Source organism: Topomyia yanbarensis, chromosome 3 (genome assembly GCF_030247195.1).
Source record: "Topomyia yanbarensis strain Yona2022 chromosome 3, ASM3024719v1, whole genome shotgun sequence".
NCBI lineage: Eukaryota > Metazoa > Arthropoda > Insecta > Diptera > Culicidae > Topomyia > Topomyia yanbarensis.
In genome coordinates, this window is record NC_080672.1 from 5440026 (window position 1) to 5465604 (window position 25579).

Genomic DNA, 25579 nt, shown 5'->3' on the forward strand with positions numbered 1-25579 from the left:
TTATTGTTACACATACCAAATCTGGAAAAAGTCGAATGTAGCTGAAGAAATTCTTTATCCAGTGCTATCATTATCTCATTTTTTTATGTTTTGCGACTTAGTCCGGTCTGAGTTAACACTGACCATTTCGTTATTGCATTCTGATCGGGATAAGAGCTGTCGGAAATGATGTTGAAACAAATTGCGGACATCATAATTGCTCAAATTTATTAAATACAGCCTGAGCCCGTGATTGATTTGGCAAAATTGCATCAAATAAATTGATAGTACGCAAATGCATTTTGAACGAACGGCATCAATAGCCAACGCCAGCGGCAGACCTATAAAAATCCATCAGATTCGCCTACACTTGTCTTCGCTATTCAGTGAGGCTCCCGAAATCGTCAAACGAAGCATTTCTTTCAATGCAAGATTTAATTCGTTTCCGATTAAGTAGACCCTGACACAATGTAAGTGATACATTTTGTGATATGAATATAATTGTATAATCTTCAATTGAATGAATCACACGGATTTTTGAATGAATATTTATTCCATTCAGCTAGACTCGCAATAGATTTAAACCCCGCTGCCAAAACAGAACTTTGATTTTTTGCAACTCTGTTTGGCGGTAAGCCAAAAAGTTAAAACTGCCGTAAAGTACCGTGCTTAGTGTTTGCCAATCGTTTGACCAGAGTCTAACGGTAGACTGGAAGGTTAGAAGAGGAACAAATTAAAAAGTACACTCTCGACAAATTGACCAGAAGGTGGTAGCCATAATTGAGAATCTTATCCTTCCGTTCTATATGTATAGCTCGCTAGGTTGGATCATCAAAATCGTACTTACAAAAAGTGCAGCGGAGGCATGGACCAAACGTGTACAAAGTGAAAAATGTGGCCGATCGTGATGAAAAACAAAATGCCAACGCAAATATCTGCACTTAAGGGACCACTTCAATGGAAAAAAATATGTTGACAGCGAAAATATTCTAGGAACACTGTTGGTTACTATGATTATTTTGACAAAACATGCTAGGCAAAAATCTAGCGTTTCATTTGAAAAAGTCGTTTTTGACAAATATTTATACAATGTTCAGCAACAAACACGCACGAAAAATAATTTGAGTACTGCGTAGCTGACACCGACCGAAGCATCGTGTGGCTCATACTTTGTTACTTATTTTGTTGGATTTATACAAGGCAAAGTAATAGATAACGGTATACTGAAGAGAGACAGAGAGTTCCATCAGTACACGCAAAGAGACAGTAGAACTTTTCCTAGAAGGGCAAAGTAATACTAAATACCAAAAATACAACCTTTATTTTATTACTATACGAAATCTGTAGTAAGTTTGTATTTTTCTACGTAGATGAATTTAAAAATCAATCACTCAAAAGTGACTAATCTATTAAATTCATTTCATCCATTCAATTCATTTGATCCTGGTGGCCTTTTCATGTTTTCTGCTGTCAATTGATTCCATTTGCGGCATTCATCTACCATATTCTACTATTCTCGCAAAGTCATCGTATTTTCACATTTGTCTGTAGTGGATGAATAAGACCTTGCTTGTACAAAACTATTCGTTTTGTATTTTACAAGAAAAGGAAGTGAAAATTGTAACTCGTTTACCTATGACACGGTGAATTGCTGAAGAAGTTTTTTTATATTCAAGGCTCGAGAAATTCAATAAACACCTGAACAATAAAAGATTCGCGATTCGAAAGCATATTTTTGTAACTGTTTTGCCACAAGTTTCAAAGAATTCATTTTACAAACCCTAAAAAATTTGAAAGTCAAAAGTGGCTGATCAAATAATGTTGTTTTGTTTTGATTCGATTGCTGCCACAGCGTTTTCAGTGCTAGTGCCTGTTCTAGTTATATCGCTATAGAACTGAGCACCGGGCGAGGCTCTAGTATATTATCACTACCACCCTTTTTGTAAGGACCTAATTTTGTTTCATGGAACACTTATTTTAAGAAACTGTCATGGTTTTGTTTGGCGTTTTTGCTTGACCCCGAAACTGAGTCAGGTTCTAACCCCAACTGTTGTCAGTGCATACATTTTGTCAGCAGTTGTGTTTAGACACTGACTCAGTTTGGTGGAAAATTTTGACAAATTTTACGTTTACCACCCGTTAGTTAAAAAACTCAACTCGTTCAAATAAGTATAACATACATGTAGTTTATCAAAGATATCGTAATAATAATCAAAGATATGATAAAATCAGTAATATACTTGGAATACATAGAATCACAAACATGACAGAGAAGAAGTGTAAAGAACGTAAACGTAATTCATGAATCCTAATATGTTAGGCACGATTCAATATCAGTGCTAGTTCACAAAATCAACAAATATTATTCATGTATTCATGAACTGGTTCATGATTCCTAGTATAATATATCGTGAACATAAATCACGCTACTCTGCCAGAAAAATCCGATAGTGAACTCATGAGTAAAATATCTCGGCAATGTCATGAGAAATTGCGAAAATTGCGACTAAGCTCCTAAAATCATGAACATTGTTCACGTGTCGGCTCTTTTAGTTGATGTAGTTTATCTCCAAATTTTGAAGAAGAATCATCACAAAAACTAAACATGCCCAGGAAACAACCATAGTTACCCAACTAAACGTTCGAATGTAACGTCGTTTATATATTCGGAGCGAACTAGTTTTTTGGACAGACAACTAGTTTCATGAGTATGAGGTTTATTACTCATAATTTAATCAACTTGGTCACAGTATTCGTAGTTGTTCGGTTCTGCACAAATCCTTGCCTAGGAACGATCGTAAGATCATAATCCTTGTTCGTCGTTTCCAACCAGTTATTAGATTCGGTGTAGACACCCTCTATTTATTTATTATTGGATAATAACAATTTTGAGCAGACTGAATAGTCAACTATTTTCATTGAAGTAGTACCTTTAGGACCAATTTATTGTCGTTACAGATGGAAACTAGAAAATCCAATTAGCGCCGATCCATTTTTCTTTTGTGCAGGTGCGTAGTAGTGATTTGATTGCATAGAGTATAAAAAATACGTTTGTCACTAGTTGGATTTCACAGTTTTCAACAGCAACTTATAGCTGAATGAAATATGTTGATTATTTGCCCCCATTAGATACGGGCGCTACTAAAATCTGAAATATCGTCTAATGCATTTCTTCATTTATATTTGTATCGGTTCCCTGAAATTGAAATTGCCCTTTTTCAATTAGCTAGCTAGATAAAATGCATGACAGCAATGCAAGTGATGCTATTAGTGCCAACAAATACGAGAAAAACTAGCTAGATGGCCATGGAATAAAATTTTAGGCAAAACGTTTTCACAATGTAATAAATGAGCTACTATAAATGGCCAGAAACGCAAGTATGTTTCACTCAATTATTGAGCGATAATTAAAATGAATGTGTGTCAAAAGCAGTTTTGTTCAATATAAAGCATGCTGTCTACGTTGTAGTATACAAAAAATACCTAATTATGCTCTAATAATCATGTCTTGACGTATTCAATATGGAGTTCTGACCAAATTACTACAAAATGCACACAGTGCATGCACATTTCATGGTGTTGCCGATATAAAGGTAAACATTGAAATATTTTCATAATTTTCTCGGATAGGAAAAGTCGACTCTAATGCCGTTTTTGCAGTTTCTATAAATTTAGAAAGCTTTCTTCGGTTATCACGAAGGGATCAAGGTGAGTTGAGTGCTTTCTCTAGGGTACTAGTGAAGATAATCTGTCCAGAAAATAGCAGCGCACGATAACGTCATACTATATGAACCTGTCATAGGTCTCCAATTTTCTCGACAGGATATCTTCCGTACGAATGAATATACCTATTTTATATTCATTCTAAAATATTTGTTATGCTTTGCTTTAGGGTATGAAGCGAATTGAAGGTTGCATCTATCATATGCACGGTGAAAAAAATCGTTCTCTACACTAAGGTAATATCCACAGTTGACTCTGAAGTGGTCCGTTAAGAGCTTTTCGCTCGGGTTAAGCAAAAAACATCTGTATATACCATTAATGGACAACAAAATCCGCGTATGGATTTATATACTGCCATGCTGTGGCTGAGTATGACCGAATAAAAAAGTTGGCTAAATTCCCCCAAAAGTACTTGGTTTTGCAGGTCATCTGCAATTGTAGCTGCAAATCGAAAAGTTTCGTCTCTGCCGGCACTATTAAGGGGGCGTCTGGTGCAGCGTGCAAAAAATCGACTTCTTTTTTATTCGCTTAATTGTTAGTATTGAAGCTGTAGAATAGTCTCCCGCGATTTCAGTGGCCAAACTGAACTTCTTTTGTTTTAAACAGCCATGTATTCCTCGCGCGTATGTGCTATAACACACGCAGATTTCAATCTATCAGCAACAATTTTCGAAAAACTGATAGCGATAAAAAATACAATATAAGCTTTACATTCTAAGCTATTTCTACCCAAATTTTTAAGAGAAACGACCCAATGGGTCATTTTCTACAGCGTTTTTTCCGTGATGAAATTTGATGTGGGACACCCTTTAATAGCATTTTACTCAAAACTGCGTTTTTCAAATTGGCGAACACGATAATTCAAAAATTAATCAACGAATTGACTTTAATTTCACAGAAAACTGAATAAAAAATTTTCTCCCTATTATTTTGAAGAAAAAAGAGCGAATTATACAGTAAAATATGAGATTTTTCGGTTTTCATGATGCCATTTTCCGAAACTCGAACTTTTTTCCATTTTTTTTGTTCATCGAGTATCTACAAGTCTAAGCTTTACAAATCGTATTGAATTTCCCATGTCAGACAATTTTATCGAGAGTTATCGTGTTCGCCGCGGCGCTTCTCGACGTGGAAATGGTTGGACGTCTGCTCTTGGAACGCTCGTATGTGTGGCTCCGCTTGACTGAAAATATTTTTTTTCGTGCATAATGAATGTATAAATAAATCTTAACATTACAAAAAAGATCCATTGTTACTTTGCCTTCAAAATCGTAAACCAAAATAATCTTCGATTTGAGCACTTTGCACTAGACGCTCCCCTTAAGGTACCGCTGAAGATACTAAGCACGAAAACGTCATCTAAATCCAAGAAACGTTTTGTTGCGTTTCTCATATAGAAAGATTATGCCGAGTTTCATGTACCATTCGACTCAGTTCATCGAGATCGGAAAATGTCTGTATGTGTATGTGTGTATGTGGAAAGAATGTCACCTCTGTTGCTCAGAAAAGGCTGGACCGATTTGCACAACATTAGTCTCAAATGAAAGGTACAACCTTCTCATCGGATATTGAACTTTTTATTAATTAGACTTCCGGCTTCGGAGTTACGGGTTGAAGATTGCGGCCACACAGCAAATTTCCATATAAACTGGTACCACCATGATATCAAAATGATCCAAAAATGGGTGCAAAATTACTTGGATTTGCAGTCTAGATCAATTTTGACTAACCAAAGTCACTTTGACCACATTGGCCGCTATTGATTCCATATAAGCAGGAATTACAATTTTTTGTATTTTTGAGGTTAAATGTCTTTAAAATGTATGAAACGTCGAGATTTGATGCAATCTCGAAAAAAACCTAATTTTGACTAAGATGCAGGTTTACTGTATTTAACTGAGGCGTTCCTAGGGGTATGCGGTGAGAGGTTGCCCCACTCCCCTCACCCCACGTTACATGTCACCCTTCCTGAACCCCCTTCGCCGTCACGTCCGCCCACATCCAGCCCCCTCCCCCTCACCACGCAGCCCCCTAACAGATTCTCCTCAAACGACCACCTCATTTACCCTCTTCAGACCCACTCCTCTCAACCCAATCACCTTTACCTAGTTGGCATACCAAGGGCATCTGGGGGGGGGGGGTTGTTTCGGTTGTAGGTTATTCATCCCATTTCATCCCACACACCCGCATAATAAAATAAGTTAACCGAGGGATAACATTGAGTTAATGCTGATCAAGCTAATTGAATATTTTATATTTTTGTTTCAAGCTGGGGCGAATCCAGAATAAAATTGCCTAGTGGATCTGAAATTTTGACTTTGAAATGAAAATATTTCTTAACACGCAATAGCCACATTTAACCTTAGAACGTTGCGCTTGCCGTTTCCACCCTAAAACGTTGCACTGGGGTACAAATGTACCCCACGCGTTTGATCGCAATTTTCGCAGGTAAAAATGTAAACAAAAGAAATGTATAATACATCATTTTAATTGTTTTTTTAATTGCAAACACAGCTGTGTAGGTGAAAGTACGGAATTAATTGAATCAATGATGCAAAAATTGGTTTGAACAAAAAAAGTGAAAAAATCGCCATTTTGAATTTTTCGCAAAAATTACTATAACTTTGCGAATGTACAACCGATTTGAAAAAAATCAAATGATTCTAAAAGAATGGTCTAGAAACAGTGCAAAATGGAATTTCGATATTTTTGAAAAATTGCAATTATTTGGAAGAGTGAAAGTTTAAAAATTGAGTTTTGGAAAATACCATGAAATGGGGTGGAAATTGAAGTGAAAAAATTTTTTCTGACCAGTAATACTTTGGTAACACGCAACGTTACTGTTACAGCAGTTATTGTGTCTTCAAATTATACTTGCGAGTCATTATTTTGAAAAACTATAAAAAATAAACAATAAAACAATAAAAATCAGCAAAAATGAGAACGACTTTTATTCTGCTTCAAAATTAAATTAATTTAATTGAATAAATGATTAAAAACGATTATATAATACTAATTGTTACTTACGTAGTAAAACAACCAGTATTTAAACCGGTATTGTCACGAGTCACATTTCCACCGACAGCACGAAACCTGACGAAACGCTAACGGCAACCGTACACTGGGGTACAAATGTACCCCACGCCAACTTTAACACCTGCTTCCAAGAAGGCTATAAGCATACTGGCTATACCACTTTTTCCTACTTTTGCTAAGAACTCTAAATAGAATTATGGTTAGGGTTCCAGGTCGATAAATGCCGAATACTCGTACTCACACAGCTCCAAAGAAAGCGTGGGGTATATTTGTACCCCAGAGCAACGTTCTAGGGTTAATAAAAGTCAGTGAAAAATTTAGTTTGAAACGATTTTGAGTTTGAAGCTACTTTAAAATTGAAACTAGTTGAAAATTTCTTAACAAGTTGAAAATTTTCGGTGAGGTCCAGACCCTCATCCTGGATCCGCCGCTGGTTTCAAGTGTTTAAGCATCGACACATAGTATCTCAAGTTCGTGGCAGTCGATCCATTGTATGTATGTGCAAATCGTACTGAATATGTAATAGACATTTTAACTATTATATTGAACAAAACCAGCCTTTGAATCGTAGTTTAAGAAAGGAACAATTGCACCACTAGGTGGATTAAAACAGGTTTTTTTAGTTTGGGACCACTGCACAATGTTTCCAAATAGGTAAAAACGTGATCGAAATTGTTTTGAGCTCAAAATGTCGATTTTTGAGCAATAGTGTCTTCTGAAAAGTTTGCATATAAAATATTTCCAATTTTACGGAGGTACTAGTTTAGTGATTAATCCACCTTAACCCTCCGGAAGTCGCGTTAATGGCCCAATTTGCTAAAGTCGATGTTCCCATACTAAATTCTATGTAAACTTCAAACCTTGGGTGCAATAATGCTAATCATTATACTGATTTTTTTTATTGTATTCATTCTATTCATTTTAAAAATTCGGCATTTAAGTTTTTACATTTTCACAGTCACAGAAGATTTAATTTTCAAATGATTTAGACAAAAAAAAAATTCGGATTTCTTTTCGCGAGATTTCTTCTGATTTTTTTTTGATGATAGTTGCCGTCACACACTATGCTGTTATAGGCACTTTGACTATTTCAACATCTTGAAAAAAATTGAAATAAACTATGCAAATTAATTTTATTTTCTTATAAAAGACAAAAATTTTAATGAAAAGTCCACGTAGACGTTTCCATCACCGCCCCCCCCCTTTCCCAATAGACAAACGTGGACTTTCTCGTGACTCCTACCCTCCCCTAAATTGTCCACGTGGTATATCAGGAATCAGGAATCAGAATATATTGGCTCAAATGGCACGTTCCCCGTACATAGTCGGGGATTTGTGCCTTGCCGTGTGTTTTCATCTAGAATTATAGACAAACGTGGACTTTCTCGTGACTCCTACCCTCCCCTAAATTGTCCACGTGGTATATGGATGGCCTCGAAAGAGAAACATTGTGTTTCATTTTTCGCCATCTTCAAAAAAAAATCATAATCATAATGAAACGTGAAAAAAAAATTTTGTTTGGGTGAAAACATAGATATTTTCAAGACTCGCACCACTTTTGTGTGGCTATTCGGACCCCCTATTCCATCAACCACCGTCCATCGGCTTGCAGTTTGGGGCTACGCACACGATTGCACACGCCACAGCAAAGAAAATACATGATGCGCCAAGCGACAGCTACGATTAAGTTTTTGTAACGCAATTTATTTATTTTTTTTGCTTCTTAAAGACTTTCTCTAAAAATTTCTTAGGGAGGTCCGAATTACCCCTACATTGTAAAAGGATGGAAAAACGTAGATCTTTGCAAATCGTCGCCTAGCGCTACCATGGAGTGGTGCAAATGAACTTTTATGACACCAAAATGTAACTGAACCTCAAATTAACAATTGAGAAATATTTAATAAACAAACTTTGCTGAAGGCACTATAGCGCAAAAATCGACTTTTCGAGGTCAAAACAACTTTGATCAGTTTTTACCTATTTGAAAACACTGCCTTGTGCGACGGCAGTATAATAATGTCGCAGTGGCGTAGCCAGAAATTTGGCTTGGGGGGGGGGGGGTTGCTTGATAAAAATCGTTGATTTTTTTCAAAATGCTTCAATTTCGTGTAAGTTTGATAAATTATTGAAAGTTCAGGAAACAAAATTAGTCTAAAAGATGCCTTTTATAATATGTCAATTAAGTCAAAGTATGAGAACACAAAGTGCACTTTTAAAATGGAATAAATGTTCGAAAACTTCTCTAACAGTCAAGATCACATAATATCGAAAGCATCAACTTTGGAGTTTTAACAACCTCGAGGAAGCATTCTAACATAAAAAAGCGCATCTTTCGATGTAATAATTTTGACGATTACCTAGAAGTAATTATTGGAATTTAACTGTACAAAAATTGTAAGAGACTTGGTATCTTCAGCAATGTTGTTATGTCATTTTTAACAATTTGTTGAAAATTGGAAGGCTACAGGAATGCACTGTATAGAGATACAAAATGACATTTAAACTTGAAAAGAACTGTTTAAAGCCAGTTCTTTTCAATATTTTTTATTGTAAGATTCAGAGACTACCTTGAATAGCATGTGAATTATATTTTTTTATTTATTTATTAATTTATTCAATTATTTATTTATTTATTTTTTATTTATTAATTAATTAATTAATTAATTAATTTATTTATTTATTTATTTATTTATCTATTTATTTATTTATTTAATTAATTTTCATCTGACCTGCATGGTCTACTTGAAATATAAAATGAGGAAAAGCCCATTTGGAGTAAGTCCATCGAACACCCTCCAAATGCGCGTAAAAACCTTATTATCTTTTCACATATACATATTAAACAATATTGTACATTACATTACATTATACTACACTGTGTTGAATTTAATAACACACCTAAAAATCAAAACTAAGTTAGCCGTTTGAGCCTATTTTTAAAAACATCACCTGATGCAGAGGAGTCAAAACATTCCTACACATTATGAAAGACACTACACATCGCCCTTATGGGTTCGTTCTGTCCATAATCAGTACCTAGATAGTCAAGTCTTAAAAAATCCCACGATCTTAAAATTCTAGGGGGCTCATTTACGTTAATCTGTGAAAGTATATTTAGGGCATCTATTTCACCAGTTATCTGGTGATCCTATAAACACGGCTCTGGATATATTTCGCCTTTTTGAAAAGAGGGTCCATGTCAAGCAGACGACAGCGTTCAGTTTATTGACACGACGAATTATAGAAGACAACTAAACATACAAGATTATTGTATATTGTTTTTTTCATAACAGATGAGATTTATCAGTTACAGTAAGGTTTATTTAAATTTATTTTAAAGGTTTTCGTTCACATATGAGCGACCGAACATAAAAAGTCTCAAGGAAGGAATATGCTTCGTAAAACACGTTTCAAATATATTAGAATATAGAAAACCGGAAATAAACTTCAAGCGTAAAATTCGGACGGAGATTCTTCATCATAAGAATCGCTTAAAAATGTTCACCCACAAAACCTCCAGTATGAAAACCGGTTAAAAATAAATAAATCGTTCGCAGGAGCATTCGTATATCGTGATGTTCAAGATTAAAAGTCGGCTAACAAAAACTACTTTGTAAGAATCGGACATATTTTCTTCCGGTTTTTACACTGAAGAATTTTATATCCAACTCTTGCAGAGGAAAGTCCCAGTCCGATTTGTATGCTTGAAGTTTATATCCGGTTTTTATATTCCAATATATTTGAAGCGGGTTTTACGAAGCATGTTTTGTTCTTGCGACTTTTATTTTCGGTTGCTCATATGGTCTAATATATTTCGATATTCTGAATACATAAAGTATTCATGTCTTCGACAAAATTATTCATGGAATGTCTTCAACAAAGTTTTTTTTTCATTTTGATTGTAGACCTTAAGGTCTTTCGGCTCTTTGTTCAGGTTAGAAAAAATTTTAACCTGACGTACGGGGGTTGGGAATCGAACGCAGGGGAGATCCGTACAAGTCAGTCGACTGACAAATTACGTTATGCCCGCTTCATTCAATAAAGCTGTTTGAAATATCATTTTTGAAAACTTTGCTGAAGACATTTAATCTCGAGATAAATTTGTTTGAAGAGTATTTTTTATAACTACTTCTTGGAGGATTGGCCGCCAAAATTATTTTATTAGATGAGATGCTGCTTTACGTTGTAATATTCTTTAAAGATTCGAAACATCCATAGTTGACAGTTTCGAAATAATGTGATCATGACCGTAAAAAATGCTTTCGAGCATTAATTTTACTTTTCTTTACGACTAAAGCTCGCAACTCCAGAACGAGTTCTCGTATATAAAAAATTATTATACCATCCAATTCAACACTCAAATATACACTATTAATAGACACCAACTAGAAATATTTTGTGGTTTAAATTTTATACAATCCTGCTTATAGGAAAACGTCACTTTTCATTATTTTCCTTCTGCTTTCCAAAATATTATTGTTGTTTGTTAATCGCACTTTGAGTTTCTGACTCAGCCCTACGCATTCTCAAAAAAAAAATGCTTTTTTAGCAAATATTGAATTGTATGCGATTTTTCGGTGAGCAAATTTATGTTTATAAACATGAAACTGCGCTTCCCATTAAAAACATTGACCCTAATCCACATTTCGGAACATCTCTTCAAAAAAGAGCTTATGATAACTTCACAACTATAGAACCTCGGCTAATAGATAAGGTACAAGATCCAATGCCCATAATTTGCCAAAAGTCCCCATGATGCTAAAAACTATAAGTTCTCAATGTAGTGATCAGATACTATACTTCCAAAATATTATTGTGCAATATGTATTTAAATTATTCAACATCAATTAATTTGTTTTTCAATCCAACTAATTTTGGCTTGGGGGGTTAACCCCTACCCCCCCCCCCTCCTCCCTGGCTACGCCACAGTGCTGTGGACCTGGATGTGTTTTTGATTCATTCTTCCTATAAACAGGTATCGTCGTTCATAAAAATGCATATATCCGGTTGTTGCAAAGCTCGCGAATACAGTTTACGAGTTCTTATTGTAGCATAAGTTGTTTTTATGCTGCACTTTATTTGGCGATTTTTACTTTTTATAGATTTTCAGGTTGTTCCATTGATTGATACGCTGGAACATTGCGACTTTCGTTCCCACTGTATTGACGAAAACGCGTATCGACATTGATTTATACTTTCTAATTAGAGATACCATTTTTCGGTCTAGTTTTAAATTTGAAGATCCCAGTTTTTTGTTTCTTTATGGTAGTTCATCCAAATTGTAGTGTTTCCTAAACATGTTCATGATAGATTTTATATTCGCATTATGAATTCCAAAGCGCTTCGTCAATTCTGGCATAGTTACATCTTTTTCACTTAGCCATCTGTCCAAAACATTATTTTCAATGCATCAATTCAAGCCGCATAAAAAGTAATCCAACAAAAGATGACAATGAAACGCACGGCATGCTGCGATGAGCATATAAAAACCAACGTTCTAAAAACCATTGCAGATACGTGCGTACAACGCAAATATTTTAGAAGCATATATCACAAAATGTCGCTTGGTATTCTCCTTAGAGCCGATTTCTTCACCCTCGCTTAGCGCTTAAGCCAGGTTCAAACGTACTGGTGAACCTGGTTTAAAAGTTAAGCGAGGGTGAAGAAATCGGCCCTTAGATTTCTCGCTAGGGTAGGCTAGCGTAGTGTTAGGCATTGGCTTACTAGTCGAAACTACGATCGATCGCTATGTTTCTCATCAATAAACAGAACTTTCAGATCATAGAATTTTACATGTTTTAACCCGCACATATTGGAAAACGGCATAGAGGGCATTTCTAGTGTAATATGGCAAATAAATAAAAACGTAGCTCAGTTCCAACGTTCTTGCAGTTAATATTTGATTTCCTGCAGTGAGCGGAATCGAATCATTGTTTCTTCACGCCTATTCTGGAGATTGATTAGTTTTGCTCCTACTATGAATGGTTGAATTGGGTCTTAACCATAGTTTGAATACCACGATTTGCGGAGGAAAAATGTTTACTATGCCTGAGATTCACTTGACACACTATTAAGAGATAACCACGATGCTCTGTTCGCAGCTGATATCTTTCATTCCCTCAGGCCATTCAATCATGCACTTTGGCATTTGAATTCCTATTTCAGTTGTCTTGTACAACATCGGAGCAAGAACTCATCGGATCAAATTCTTGATTAAGATATATAATCAGTCGGATGCCAGTTGACCGATTTTTTCAGAAGGAAGTAAATAGATTGTTATCGAATTTCTTGGTAGTCACAGTAAATATTTTCTTGATATCACCAGGTTTCAGAACTCGTGTTTAAAACTATTTCACTAAAGTAAAGACAACACTTTACCGACCGTTCCCTGATTCAACTAATGCAAAGTGAAACAATTTTTTTTAGGATTGTTAATGTTCTTCTACTTATTTATGAAACTCCTACAGTTCCATTTCTTAATTATTTAATAAATAGACTGAAATAAAAATAAAGCTAGCATATCAAAATACCGTAGTGACTTGCTTGTATCAGCTCCATTGTGATTTTTAGGCTTATGGGTTGTAAAATATTTTTCCTTTTATTTACAATTTATTTTTTATCAATTTTGTCCTGGAGGATGTGGTTAGCATAATTGTTTTGGTAGGAATTCACAAGGTTGCAGGCATGAGTCAAATTTTGTAGTGACCTTTGATTGATACCAAATTGTGTAGAAATTCAGCCCTTCGTGAGATAGAAGAAAAAGATAAATGTTCGAAATACATTGTGCACTTTCTATGCATTATGAAAACATCACTTTCGCTGATTAAATCGACATATACATATTGATAAACAATCACAGCAATTTGATCAACGTAGAAATCTACTATTTCGATTAGCAAATCGAACGATTAGATACGCTGACTTACTTTGACCTTGCGACATAACTAAAAAAGCTAATCTTTTAAAATAGTTGTACCAACCTTTATTTCGGCGGTTCCAAGCCGTCGGGCACTCGAGATTCGTATGCAGTTATTCTGTAATCGAAATGATCACTCAATCAAATCACTCCCTTCACCATTATTGGTACAGAAATTATCACACGGTTTCAACACTTTTCGCTTATCAAAAGACTACGCTGTTCTCTGTAGGCAATCAAACATCTGCCGATAATCCCGCACCATTCATACCAGCTTCAATAAATAGACACTTGCAAATACTTCAAGCGAACAATACAAAGTAACAACACAAGTAAACCTTTCACTTAGAACCGACATACAACCATGCTTGACAGGCTTATCAGCGAAAATAATTTAATGACCCCTATTTGGAATCACTCCGCCAATCAACGACTTTAGAAACGTACCTCTCGTAGGAGGTAATTGCACACTTTGGTCACGTTAGTGAACATCAAACCAATTGCACACACATAACCCTTCCTGGTCATCAACAAGCCCCGTTTGACACAATATTTTATTGTTTTACTGAAAGTTTATCAAACTCCACAAAACGGCAAAACAGCGACAGCGAGTGATGTACGATGGCAGGGAAAAACACGTGCACCTTGAACGACGATTGAAGCGCGAGTGCCGATTCGGAGCCGCCGCAAAGAACTCGAAGCCTTCGTTCTAGTCGAATAGATATCCCTGTCGGTGTCGGATGCTGCCAAACAGAACCAACCGCGAATTACTATGTATTGCACGTGCAGTGAGCACGTCCAAACTCCAACAAGGTACACGAGCGAATGTTTTGATCGGCCTTATCACAGCAGAGTTGCCATCAGTCACCACCAGTCTTACGCTCAGAAGTCACCACTGCTTCCGTGGAATGATTGTTTACTCTCCTTGCTGAGAAAAACATTTGGTTGTTTTATTCTCACAGGCCTCCTACGTTCATCGTGGAAAACACGTGCTTTTCCGTTTACATGTGATTTCCATCAAATCAGAACCATCGGCAGAAACTGTAAACCTCCTAGATGATGCAAAACGCAATGCAGCACTAAAGCTTCAAAAGCATGACTTCTCACTACGACGTGGGTAAACCGAATGACGCTGCTCTTACTGTAACCGAAGCAACCCGCTTCGAGACAAAGCTTTGAACCCTTAATTGCCCAAATGATCAAAATAATTGCTTTTTGTTTGTACTGATTTGTTTTTTTGCCTCTACTATTTCAAATGAATCTCATTTCCAAACCAATAAATATGCGTTACATTAGAAGTAATGAATTTTCCCGGGGTAAATGTGATCACATGGGCCTAATAATCTCAAAACAGGAAATAATCATGCGCACTGCCTGCTTCTCTCATCCATTCGTGCCGTAGAGCCATTGGACCCAATTCGTTTCTCAGCATCCTGATGGAGACACTCAGTGCGTCAGGACGCAACCATGACCCGTTCAAGTTGGGTTATCCTTTCCACTCTCAACATTGTTTATGTTTGTCCTGGCTCTTTGTTGTATACCAACCCTGCGTTGTGTTGGTGCCCTAACTAGCATCTTACTGTGTATCACTATGTTTGCTAAAAATAGATTCGATATCCACCCACCAAGCTGCCTCCCGGAGGGGATGTCAAGATCCTTACATTCGTCGCCGAAAGGTCTATCAGTGGAGGAGAGACAGAGAGAACGGGCAAAAAAATCTCATAGATTTGAATTGCCTTCTTCTGAATGTAGTCATCGGGGGGATTTTGTAGCTATTTTTACGCATTGCATATTTCTGTGCTTTTTATGACTCGAACAGAAAAGGGGAGAACATCAAACGGGGATTATGCTTCTCGGTGAGGACGTCACTTATGTGGTTAGTTTTCTGATAAATGAGTGACATTAAAGGTTACCTTAAGTAGTTGAGTTTGCTATCAAACTTGGTTGAATAGCTCTAACCGTATTGCTTCGTCGAGTGTTGAAAATAAAACATATGGTAGATTAAATTACATGCTTTCGTCTTCTTTTCATTCAAATATACTACGGATACGGAAAAAGTGTCTTTCAAGTTCATTTTTAAGTTCTCATAAGTAATGTGTGCGAATTTGTAGCAGCTTCAAAGCCGATAAAATCTGTGTGTGAGACGTTTTGCAACTTCACATTCAGAAAAAGATAACCATAAAGAACCAGTAGTCTATTGTTTATTATTTTTGAAGGATAAATAATACTTTACGTTTTCCAGAATAAATGAAAATCTGAAAAAATCAATTCCTCACACAACAAGTCATATAAAATATAGTACCTCGTATAACATGACGTTCCAACCATTTCGGAAGCAGAAAAAAGAACTGTGTTTCGTAGTTCGCATGTGATCATCTAAGTTCGTTTACCTAGTTGAAATTGGAATTACTTAGAATTTCTTAACTTTATTGAAGAAAACCAAGCAAAAATTATTTGTAAACCTTTAGGATATGCAGTTGGCTAGGAACCGATTGCTTTCAGCGGCTACACGTCAGAATAGAAAGCGGTGCAGAGAGTAGCCAGGGGCTGACGAAATACTTCACCGGAATATAAAGTGTGGAGTTTATATAATTCACTTACGAAGATAGAGAGACAGACAACGCGCAGAAATGGATTATCATACACACAGAAAAAAATGTTGGTAAAATAAGAGTCTTTCGCTATCAGCAAAAAACAACAAACACACACTATGAAGCTTTTATTTTGATTATTAATCTTCAATAGCTTAAAAGAAAAACTTTTATTTTGGTTATTATTCTTGATTAGTTTAAAAGCTCATCTGCGAGTAACTGTCAAGTCGACGGGATACTTTGAGCTAGGATTTAGGATGATGGGCCTTGGCTAAATGAAGAGGAATCGAATGTTCGAGTTTTGAAATACATTGTGGTCGCGGTGAGAGGCGGTATTCTGGTCAAACTTCCTTAAATCGGGAGTGAGGACTCTATATGGGTCCTATGACTAGGTTTACTAGTTAGCAACATTGGCTAACCAATGTAGCAAGCATACAAAATCTTTTCGTTTTTTGCGAGCTTGTAATTCAGCGAATCACCAAATTTACCACTTGAAAAACTGCATGAAAAGTGTAAATTTAAATTTATTTCTCTTGGGAATGGAGAAACATTAAATTTTTTCTCTAATCGATGGGATTTGACGCCCGTCAAAAAAGTTTGAACTTAATGCTACGTCGCACAGCTTTTGACCCTACCCTTCCCCTCGTCACATTTCGTCACAAATTTGGTATACCCCCTACCCCCAAAATGCTACGTCATTTATGTATTGCCCCTATGCTGGGCTACGCGGTTACAGCTTCAAACCTTATACTATAATCTGAACGCCGTTCTCATTCGTTCGGGAACTGGAAAGTATCCAATTTGAAGTAATCCACTTTCGGCTATCACCACTAGGCCCCTTTGGTGTTTACTTTGGCTTTCTTTTTCAGTTCGATCTTCAAATAATAATTTGTGTACATGGAAATGGCTCACCTACTTCCTACTTAATTCATGTTCATGTCATGTAAATTTCTGCCACAAATCTTTTACTGTATAGTTAGTAAATCAGTTGACGCTTGGTGTTTGAAGGCGACGGAGGGAGCATCTATTCAGACGACTGCATATTAGAGTGCCAATGGCACGTATGGAAAATAGCTGATCATCGACTTTATTAACTCAAGTCCCATCTCAATTCAAAAATATTCCTTGTACCACAAAGACAACTTTTCACCAGATGTCGATACTTCTGAGGTATGTCCGATTTGAAATTTCAGGAAGACTATAACTATTGGAACTTTACCGTATATTAAGTGTACTCCTCAATTGACCCAAATGACCCTAAAATGGTTGTCGAACAAGATTCGTCGCCAAAGATCCGAGCTTCCATTTAAAATCAAATATATTGAACTGGGTTCGATCGTATCCGATCTTCTTTCCAATCAAAGATAGTCCACGAAGTATTCTAATATTCTGCAAGATGCAGAAATATTCAGCTGTGCTAGATATCTCGAAAGTTCGCCTACATAAGCTCAGGATTGTGATATTTTGTCTAAAGCAAACAAATGACGTTACTGGTGACAAAACTTTCATAAAGAACTAACGCGTTTACATACCCGCTCACACAGTTGAGATCGATGGTGTAGTTATCGATTCGAACTTTGCATTGGTGGATCTACTGAAGGACGGGATTGTCTGTTTCCATGACCGCTTGCTCCTGTGAGCGAACACAATCGACAATCGCACCGGATTTTCAAACTAGTGTCCGGTGACCTTTTGGCGAGGCTGCTTTGCATGATCGGTTGTTTGTACCGCGCGTCATGCATGCAGTATTGCACTAGCTACAAGCAAATGAGTCTTCGTAACAATATTTTTTTCGCTTTTGAAAGGCAGCTAAATATACCAGCAAGACAAAGCTCTACCACAAATTTGAAGCAAACAGAACCTGGTCAATTCAGAAAAAAAAAACAAAGAGATTCGAACGCTTCCAGGAACGCCAAAAACCAAGTGACATTTCAACCAGAGATTCAACTTAGTGCAGGATTACTTGAACCTAGGTTGGGAACCGGCAACTTTGTGATATAACGGAACTCCTCCCGGCACCGAGAAGACTTCAATGTTCATGGTACGGTATGGGGTTATCTTCTTGATAATAATTGATCTAGCTTACTCTACGATCCTTGCTAAACTTTTAAAAAGGCCTGCTTTACTGATCATGACCACATTTCCGTTCCCATTGTTCCTGTGAAACTGAGAAAACGAACGAAAAAAGTTTGCAATATTTTTCGCTTTTTTTGTTGAAATTTGAAGTATCTGTCTTGTTTGTTATTTATTCTGGACTAACAGGACCGTAACGTAGTCTTCTGACGCTTTTGGTAGAGTCTCAGTTATGTGCCTTTTTGCCGTCTGCTTTGGCTTGCTTTTTCAGTTCGACTTTAAAACAATAATTTTGTGTGTTCCTGGGAATGATGCTCCTAATTTGACTGTTGTCGTTGGTTGAAGTTAGCCCAAAATCCGACAGTACTGACGGCTCTAGTACTACAATCCGTCAATATTTGAATATCATAACGTAGGTTAAATAGTAGTTAGTATATGAATAAAAATTCTCTTTACTGATCGAACCGTCGATCGCGAATGAAATGTTTTTACTTGAATAAAGTTTAGAGTAGTGTGTAATTTTCCGATTGTTCAATCCGTTTCCTCGCTGATATTTAGCGTTTCCGTTCGGTGGTACTTCCGTCCGTTGTCGGTGTGTGAATCCGAAGTTCCAAGTTCGTCGGAAACCCCGATCCTGCTTCAACATAATTTCATGACTTAACCTCACTTATTTTAAAAAGCAGATCCAGAGTTTAGCGCCCGCTAAAGTTGGCGCCCTTGGCGGGGAGCAACCTGGCCAACCGCACGCTACGGCTCTGAGTGTAGGTTTAGGAATTTTAGTTAGATTCGTCTCTCTCACTGTTTTCCGATGTGGGGAGGCACAAAAAAGTGGTTATTCAGTTGACTCTTTATACGAAATTGTGCATCTTTTGGATCACGGATCCTTCACTTTCTCGTTTTCAAGTTTCTCTTTGTGCGGGTGATCTGCATATCGCAGTTTTTTTTGTACAACTTTTTTTTCATCGGTGTATTTCGCTCTTTGTGCGCATTGTGTGGGCAAATAACAAGCCTGTTACGGTATCGTTTGAAAGACTATAACCTGTCGTTATGAAAATCTTAAATTAGTTGTCAAACAATATTACGAGTTAAATCGCCATTTTGGAATTTACGACAAGCTCATAAAACTTTATAATCACTGGAACTCGTTTTTAGTACAACGTCTAAATTTTCAATTCGAATGGAAAACTGCTAAACAGAATATGGGAGAGTATCTTTAAGACGGTATGGCGGAGTATCTTGAAGACGGTATTGCCTGGATAGTTATTGCACTCGAGTTTATGAAGGTAGAGCATATGAGGTTATCCAATCAGTTCAACGATATTTTTCTTTATACCCAGTGCATCCCGACTGCGTAAGTGAATTAGTTTGAGTAGTCGATTACACCTGACTTTCAACAGATTCCATTTCGAATAGTCTCATTTTATGTAGTGAATGTGCAGGGAACCAAAGCCTAATTATCATCCCCCATCATCTTGTATTACCTTGTTTAATCGTTAATCCATTCAGAGTCAGCTCACAGTGCTTCTTTCACTTAGCAACGACTCCTGCACGAGCTGTCCTGATCGTTGAAGAAGACCGATGCTGAGAAACTATCCTCAGCATGTTACTGATCGATTTGTAAAACTTTCTCCCATGGCTAAGCTTCCGTCTGACACTCAATGTCGAATTATGCATTCCGCTGATTTTCACGTGTAATGTCAAGCATTTAAGTGGTTTACCTACCAAATGCTTTATGGAGCTGCTACCATGCTGAGTTCAGGTCAGAGTTAAAAATATTCAAATTCATTGAATGAAAATTGATCATATTCAGCCGCATTCATTTTCAATATTCAGTGACGCAGCTGAAAATGTCAAACGAACAATCCGCCTATTCATCCATGCAGATTTTCATTCGGCTCCGATTATTACACGAAGCGACCGTGCAGCAACGAATCAAACGCATCAAAGTAGGCCCTAGCACAATGTAAGCGATGATGATTGTTGTTTCATATGCTTTATCGACATTTGAAAACATTTTCCTAGATAATTAGTGTAATGAATATATTGTACGATATTCAACTGAATGAATAAGATGGACAGTTGAATGAATATTTTTTCTATTCACCGCGAGTCGCAACAGGTTCATTTTCAGCAGTCAACAAAGAGCTTCGATTATTTTTAACTCTGGTTCAGGTTATCTCTAATTGGTAATTCTTTGATTCGTTCGCCGAATTTCTGGCAACATTCTCAATCAACAGTTGCTATATAATCACTGTTCAGTTGGCCTCAAACCGGCTCTTTTTCGAAACAATGTAATTTGCATTATCAATTACAGGGAAATCAAACAGGAGTCAGATTCTATCGATCCACATTAGTTTGAAAAATAAATCCATCGCAATGCAGAATAAATCTGATATTTCGTTCATTTGACACGTCTCAGAGCAGTAGCTTAACTGATGGGTCTTTTATATATTTACAGTATGTATGTAAAGATGAAAATAGACAAAAAAAATATCATTGAGAGTCCCTAGATCTCGTTCGAATCTTTTTCCATTGCGTGTGCAGACTTTCTTTCGCGGCTCGCCTACTGCGTCTTGAGAGTCAGTTACTTCTCTCTTGTCATTCACGTCAATGTCATCATTGTTGAACCAGTTTTGGTGCGATCAGAATGTTTTTCTTCGTTTCTTGCACGTACGGGTTTCCAGCAAAATCTTGCCGTCGTTGGTATTAACTTTCTCGTCGACGGTGCTGGCACCTGATCTTGAGGTACTGTGTGCTGCTTTTGCAGCTGGTATTGTGGCTTGGAAAGTTGCCACAAATTTGGCAACCGTCTGTGGTTTAGGTGATATTAAAAACTGTGCTTTGAATTGGTTTATCGCAGATGAGTGGGCAAATGGTTGTGATCAGGCATGGTAATTCTCTCTCACTCACGCGAGAAGAAGCTTAACCGATGTCCAACTTTTCCGAGGTAAGATGAGTCGCAAAATTCTCCGTCTCCACAAATAGCGTGAGAATAATTTTCCGGATAAAATTGATTTGACTTTTTCCTTCTCACCGAAGAAAGGTGATAAAATTTTAATTTCCTGGAAATCAATAAAAAAACTTCAAAAAAATACACTTAATTACAAAGAAAATCGGCAAAGAAATATGATAGTCTTGTTTTTCGTGTTTTGGAATAACGACAGGAAAGCAGCAATCGAAAAAAGGATACCGTGATAAACTCATTCACTCATTCTCCAGCTGTTTTATTTATCCGGAGAATTAACACATTGTAATTATCCGGAGGAGTTGGGTGAGTGCCAATAACTTTTCGTGTGAAAATGTGATTTTTTATTGTCGCAGTAGCAAACTATCCGGGCGCATTTACTCATATGAGCGATAAATGCAATGCCTGATTGTGAAACATTCTCTTCAGCATCTTCCTCGCAAGATTTTCCATGGTTTGATTACAGTACAGTAAGATTCCGTTTTTGGCATGCTCCATTTTTGGCAACAAAAAAGTTCCGTTTATGGCAACATTATTTTTGTTCATAGTAAATCTTTTCAAAAATGCTCAATAATCATTTTGTTGTGATAATGGATATCGCTTTTGACTTTATTTCCAAACATAGGAGTCATATTTACTATATTTTATGGGGGCGGGCATGGCGAATAAAGTTAAATTTGTTGATTTTTTTCTATTATTTCATTCCATTTCACATATTCTTATATAATTAATGTTCTTGTAACATTTATGATGTCACAAATTGAAAAAAAGCTTTTAAGGTAAGGTTCCATTTTTGGCACGGTTCCAGTCTTGGCAACGGAAAAAAAATATTGTTGCCAAAAACGGAATCCTACTGTACTTGCACGTATTATCTTTCGTGGATACAATCCACGTTTAGTTTATTTTTAGTTCCCCGAGTTTTTAATTACATAGTCAAGTAGGAGAAAAAGTTCTTTCGACCCGTATATTTACTACAAGAGCACCATAAGAAATTCTGGAAAGACGTTTAAAGACTATCAGGCGTAACGTTTTGTACTCCTCTGTATTACAACATTTGTCCTGCAATTTGTTCAGCGTGGTGGTACACGGTGATAGGTCATGCAGTCTAACCTCGATAATGTCAATTTTTTATTTACACGGGAATCTTAATTTCAACGCTGTCACTTTCAACCACGTATTTTAAATTGTTCTGGTTAATAAAAATTTCTGCTTGACCTAACTTGTTGAATGGAGATTGCATTGAACTACACAGGGGATGATACTGAAAACTGGCGTTCCGGCCAAGGACGTAGCCAGCCAGACTCCCCGTTTCGACATCAATTTTTTTTGGAGCCTGAATGTAAACGGAAGTTTGTAACGGGCATGTTTCTTTACAACGTAGTAGCTCTAAACTCCTCGTAATGTTTGGGTTTGTTCTGTTTCACCTTTGTTCGTTTGAAAAAAATGTTTTAAGGTCGAAGGGGCATTTTTTCAAAACTTGTTCGCATTAAAATTTTATTTTTCAATATGCTTATTTATTATGGTTACCCCCTTTTGGACGCCAGCCATTCATATCATCACTTCCCAACAGTATCGTGATCACCGGCACATCCCCAATACCTACTAAAGGACCCATCCAACTATATTAACACAATCGATGTCCGCATCGTAAAAAAGTATTGGAAAATTCAGCCCGGCTGAAAGAACCTTGACATGAATCATGCTGAGAAAAAACAATCTTACGCACAGAAAAAATATTGGTAAGAGTAAGAGTGTTCCACTCTTAGCAAAAAACAACCGCCAACTATTAGGTTGAAAATAAAACTTTTAAATTAATCAAGAATAATAATCTAAGTAAAAGTTTTCCTTTTAAGCAAATGAAGAATAGTACTCAAAACAAGTTTTATTTTTAAACTATGCGTATGTGTTGATTGTTTTTTGCTGAGAGTAAAAAACTCTTATTTTCACCAACATTTTTTTTCTGTGTGTATTTGTGGTTTTACGCTTGCCGCTAGATACATGACCAATTGATTTTCGTTCACTCTGCATATCAACAGGGAAACCATAAGCCAATTCGCTAGCATGTGCATGTATAACATTAGTCAAGTAATCAATTAATGACGGTAAGCTGCAGTACAATGAAACGCAAAAGGGAGTCATTTCATTATTCAACAAATGAGAACAAATATTTAAAATAATAGTGATAAAGTTAGCGAAGTTATCATTCAGCTACTGAATACCATGATAAAACAAAGCATGCGACAACTATTCAAAATCTTTCATGTATTTCCATGCCCTACAATCATCGCCTGCTTAATGTGGGGGGCACTCGGTCAACCTTCAAAGGCCGTCTAGCTTCAAAAGCACGTGACTGAGCGTGGGAAATTTGGTCGCTATCGCTTTCCATTGACGGTTGCAAGAAAATGTATGTTGTTTACCTGCATACCTACTACAAACCACATGACTAAGCACCGAAACTAAACTCTCGCGAGCATATGATGCAAAGTGGCTCCTCTCGCTTGCTGTGTGCAGCCCAAGTAGGTATGAAACACTCGTCGTCAGAGCGATCTCCCATTCTCAAACGTTTTCCTCGGTCGTATAATGTCTCATGTTACCGAATTTGTTTTCGTTTGTAGTTTTGGTTTTTTTTCGGTAACTAGGTAGTAGCTTTCGTTGGATACGAAACTGTAAAGATGGAAGAGTGAGGCAATTCTGTTCTTTTTATGTGCAAACATTTTCACAACTGCAGAGGTTTTTGCCTTGTTGAAAATTCTCACAAAAGCAAATTTTATTAATATGGAACCATAACTCTGGTAGTAAGATGCACGCCGGATATATGTTCAATTTCAGCTATATAATTTAAACGATTGCTCAATAAAAATCGTGAGATATAATATTGCAAGAATAGCATGGTTTATTACTTTAAAAAGAAAGTCATAGCTGGATAAATTTGTAAGTGGAATATTATAAAAGCCCTGGTGTGGTGTTACAGCGATAAAGTCTCATAAGTTAACTGTCGTATGATACAGCCTCTTGCAGGAAGGATTTTCAATGTTAGTATAATCATAGTACTAACCCTGCTCTTATGTGCTGAGAATCGGTTGTGAAATCTCTTGAAACAAAATGCGAAAATTTCGCAACGTGATTGTAGACCCAAGGCGTTGCTTAGACAATAAAAACGCATTCAAAAATTTATACTACTTTTGGTGTCTACCGCTGATAATAATGGAACCTCGGTGAATTTTTCCATTTTGAAGTAGCACGCGGTAAATTAAAATTCATACCAATTTTTGAAAAGAAAATAACCTTAGTATTTGAATGAAGATATCTTTGTTTATCGAAAAATGTGGGAAAATGAGGTGCTGAGTGAAGATGCTGTCCCCAAAAGCTCATATTTTTAATATTTTTTCTGCTCTGTGCTGCAAATCATACATATTTTCCAGTTTTTCTAATGTAAAAAAATCTCAGGAATCGAATGGAACCTTTGCGACCTTTGTCCGAATACGAGAAGTTGGGTTTCTAGAGCCGTTGGACATTCTTGTCAAATTTTGCCTCTCCGTTCGATTCCTGAAATCTTTTTCACATTAGAAAATCCGCAAAATATGTAGGACCTGCAGCACAGATCAATTAAGGTGTTGAACGTTGGGGTTCTGGGAACAAAATGCCTCAAAACCCCCATATTCCGTATTTTTCTAGAAACTGAAATATCTGCATTCAAATATTAAAAATGTTTCCTTTAAAATAAAGCACAAACTATAATTTTTCGAATGCTACTTCAAAAGTTATGACATTTTGATATTTTTCCATTGTGTCAATGTCAAAACTTTAAGCAAAGCGGGCGGGGGTCTAAAATAGTCCAAATCATGTGAAATTTGGCATCTGTGCTTACTTTGACATTTGTCACAATATAAAAGGGGACTTTGGGAATTCCAATTTTTTTTGTTATGCTCTAATGAGTACACAGTTTTGGATGTTTCGTTCGTGACGGCACCTTGTTTGTTTTGGCAACTCGCAGTTCATGAAAAAATCTTTCTCCCGCATCAGATAGTTTGCGTAGTTTTTCCTTTGACGGTAAACAGAATATAATCATTAGACTAAATAATATGAGAAGAAATCATTTTAAATGCGTATTCGAGGAATAAATATCATTCTTCATTTCATGAGCTGTTCTTCAAATAAAATATTTTCCTTTTGGACAATTGCAACATACCTGTATGTAATTAATAATAAAAGTATATGTGTATATTTTACAACTAAATATAACTGAGTTTCTTCACGCTTATTTCACAAAATTGTATAGTTTGTGGGAATCGAGTA

General features: G+C 36.5%; 1 protein-coding gene across 1 annotated transcript in view; it reads right to left on the reverse strand.

The window, feature by feature from the left end:
• LOC131692908 (heme transporter FLVCR2) overlaps positions 1–14750 on the reverse strand; it is a 174902-nt gene extending 160152 nt beyond the window's left edge. The window contains exon 1 of the mRNA XM_058980295.1: positions 13719–14750. The gene's annotated coding sequence lies outside the window, so the exon portion shown is untranslated. The remainder of the gene's footprint in view (positions 1–13718) is intronic.
• Positions 14751–25579: the final 10829 nt, after the last annotated feature.